Below are 3,976 nucleotides of genomic sequence, written 5' to 3'. Positions count from 1 at the left end.
CCCCCCCCCCCCCCCCCCAACGGTGCGCCGCACTTGGTTATTTTTCCCCCCGTTAATTTAATCTTCATACGTTGTCTTCATCTTCCCCTCGATACACCTAGAATCTCCCCTTTTGGTACCCATTAGAATCTCCCCTTAATACGTGCACAAAAGTTACCTGGCCTTACCCATGTCCCTGGATCAAAGTAAAAGGCATTTCAAGCGTCTCACGACGATCTATATTGTGAATTAATAGAAATATAAATGTTCAGTCAATTTTATCCCTCATTTGTCCTTTTTATTTGGTTGCCCTAATCCCCTTGTAGGGAATTATAATAATTAAATATTGAAAGGTCACACTCGCTCAAAAAACAACATATTCTGTTTTGAATTTTAGCTATCCACGGACACTTCATTCTTGATCACACATTTTTCGACGAATAGCAATTCTAAGATACTGAACATGAACTATAACCTCACAAACTATCTCTATGTTCCAGATCCAAATATAGATATGACGAGAATTCGAATTTTCGACGAAAGGAAAAAAATAAAACAGAGTTAATTTTTTGTTCTACTTTAACAAGCGATTTCAAGTGAGAGAAAAAACGTTTCCCGTAGTTCTCTATAACATCACAACCCATGAATGGAATTGTGAAACACCTCGACGTTGAATATGAGGCTCAGTTGGATCTACACTGCCAACGTTGTAACAAAAATTTGACACTTTATAATGTGAATCCCGAGGAAGTGAATATTAACCCGTTGCTATGCGCGTATCTTTCTCATTGTTAATCCAAATAATACTACAGTTGAACCACTGAAAAGTTCATGAGCGATTTATATAGTGTAATTAAGGTTAGTTTTTCCATTTTTCTTCGCGTTCTCGTAAATATTGGATGGTAATCCTTTAAACGAACTACTGAAGACAATTTCATGTAAATGTCTCAAAGGATGCACTGGTAACTGTAGCTGCAGGAGAATAGGCCTGGGTGCCAGGGGACAAATTGCTTCAATATAAATGTCGACATTGATATTGATAAAGACGTAGACGAATTAATTGACATCGATGTTGAAAAATTCTTGGACGTTCAAGTCAGTGAGGAATCAGCCAGCGAATCTGAATCAATGGAGGATGTCGGTGATTTGCGCTCTCCAGCTCAGAAAAAACGAAGAGTTTATTGACAATTTTCAAAATTCACAAAACCTATTTGTAATGAGTAAACCAACTTATAATTATTTTGTGATGTGTTATCAATATTTTGTCCACCTCCTCTTAGATTCTTGTAAGTCAGTTCATATCCGTTAGTTTGGCTAATTTCATTATCAACATTTTTTTTTTATTAACAATTACATCATTTATTACTTTTTGTATTAAAAAATCATTCTCGTAAGTGCTGTTTACAATAATAAAAAAATTATCACATTGAAAATAGTCGTAGGGGCGTATGGTTAGTGAAAAGAAGCGCGATGTAGCACAGTTTGACCAGTTTCGCGGGTTTATCTTAAACACGATTGATCGGACAAAAGAAGTCAAAGGACGTGTTTTTAAGATAATTTTATGGGGATTAATTTTGTATATAACTATTTTTATCGTAGCACCCATAGTTCCCGTGAAAACCGTGAAAAAACAAAAAATCGCCACTTTTGATTGTTTAAACAATAACTTGCCGATCGAAATCGACAATTATTTTTTAGTATGTTATTACTTATGCCAAAACCAAGCAATTTACGTATTAAAACCATTGTAGGGAATTATTACGTTCATTCATCAAATTTACTGCTCTGACGCCTGAACTATACAGATGAATTATCAAATTGATAATTCCACAAGTAGCCTATCAATTGTTTTCACTCTTTTGACAAATTTTCCCCACATCCCTGATAGATCAAACCCAGAGTTAACTCTGGGTTTATGGAAACAACCCAGCGAAGAAAGAGAAATTCTGGGAAATTTCCACGAACCCAGAGTTAACTCTGAGTTTATTTAGGGTTTAATTCATCAGGGATTTTGGTGAAGTCTCACGTAACCCTGAGCACTGCGCTCCGTTTGACCAAAATCAGAATTGAGGAAATTATCAGTAGTAATATCACGAGACCCCCAAAATTATCGGATATTTCCCGATTGTTTTGTTGCGTAGCAGCGAGAGAGAGAAGTTTTGCAGATTAAAATCCCCAGCGCGCAGCGCGAGGGATTTTTGTGCAAAACTTATCCCGATCATTGATACGCAGGAAAACATGGGGGAAATGTTCGATTAATTTTGGAGGTCGAGTGGTATTCGACGGATTATTTTTTCGACCCAAATATCGGGCAATGTAGTTGGCCCATTCGACATCACGTGGTACAAGCTACAGGGTTTTCAACTGATAATGTTTTGATAATTTTCTCTGGTAGTCGCTATATAAAAAACAAAACATCATGCAGTCGAATTAACCCCTCGTCAAACTGACAGATTGAATTCAATTGTGGTAATCCGAGGATTTTTATTCGAAATGAGTAGATTCGAAGTTCATTCCCTGAAAACCATTGATGAAAAAGTAAAGGGGAATATTCCCGTCAATACGGAGAAAACGAAGAAGACAATTTGGAATCAATTTACCAGTTTTTGTGATGAGAGAAACTACACATTGAGTGCTGACACACACATTGAATGCTGGTGTTAATTATACAATTTTCGTTTCTCAATTGTGAGTTTCGTCTCATGGTCCAATTATATTGCCCGAGATTTGGATTGGAAAAATAATCCCCCGAATACCACACGACCTTCAAAATTAATCGGGCATTTTCCTCAAGGTTCCCTGCATACAAACGAAGTCGTCAAGTTTTTCAGGAAAAATTACTCGTGCTTCGCACTCGTGATTTTTTAACCTAAAAACTTGACTCCTTCATTTGTTTGCAACGAACCTATCGAAAAATACCCGATAATTTTAAAGCTCTTGTGGTATTACAAGTGATTATTTTTGGTAATCGGATCCTTCCCAAACCAACTCATTTTGACTTTCTTCATGACTTTCACTCCACAGGATAATATTTGACAGTTATTTGGCTAGAGAAACAATTGCAGAGCCAGAGGGAAATTATCAAAAGCTACAGGGAAATTATTAAAAGCTAGGGAGAAATAAGCGCTGTAATATTAATTGGGAAGTACTTCACGTTATTGGATACTAAACTGTGATTGGCCCAGGGAAGGACCTANAAGATATTCATCGATGACTGACAATAAGCGAAAAGCACTTATCCTAGTTTACCAATTCACGACAGAATTCAGGAATGGTACAGTTTGTATAGGTGAATGACCACCATAAATTTAGCGAAATCGAGTGAGTTGGCGGCCATTTTGAAAACACCTAAATTATGTGCTACTTATGTGCTTTTTTTTTGGTATTCGAAAATTTTTTTGCTTTGTTGGGGTAGTGGAAAATGAGGGGGGAAAAGCGTCGAAACCCATTAAACGCCATAACCAGAATTTTGGTTGGGCGGAGTAGTCCAAAGATGCATGGAAAATTATGTGCTCATCAATATTCGTAAGCACAAATGATTTTTATTGCCAATAGCAACGTGTTGAATTATTTGTTATCAATGAATCTTCTTCTTCTCCTATGTCTACTGAATCGAATTTATAAATGCCTCGAGATTAATGTGCCCATTAATATTAGTTAACAAAAAAGATTTTTATGGCAAAAATAGTTGTGTTGTACTTTGTATCAAAGACAGACCAAGTCACAGGTCTTAGGCTCACAGACTAGACTCAGCTCACGCAGTATGTCTATTGACTTGGACTTATAAATAACTAGAGATTTATATGCCCATCAATATTAACCAACAAAAATGATGTTTCTGGAAAAAATAGTTGTGTTGTACTTTGTATCAAAGACAGACCAAGTCACAGGTCTTAGGCTCACAGACTAGACTCAGCTCACGCAGTATGTCTATTGACTTGGACTTATAAATGACTGGAGATTTATGTGCTCATCAATATTAACCAACAAAAATGAT

General features: G+C 36.5%; 1 protein-coding gene across 3 annotated transcripts in view; it reads right to left on the bottom strand.

Moving 5' to 3' along the window:
• Positions 1-3,976, bottom strand: part of LOC107043748 (glutamate synthase 1 [NADH], chloroplastic) — a 301,745-nt gene that overhangs the window by 136,704 nt on the left and 161,065 nt on the right. The window lies entirely within an intron of this gene.

The sequence above is a fragment of the Diachasma alloeum genome, unplaced genomic scaffold (genome assembly GCF_001412515.2).
Source record: "Diachasma alloeum isolate Michigan unplaced genomic scaffold, Dall2.0 Dall_scaffold_00624, whole genome shotgun sequence".
Classification (NCBI taxonomy): domain Eukaryota; kingdom Metazoa; phylum Arthropoda; class Insecta; order Hymenoptera; family Braconidae; genus Diachasma; species Diachasma alloeum.
This window is presented reverse-complemented; position numbering and strand designations above follow the sequence as displayed.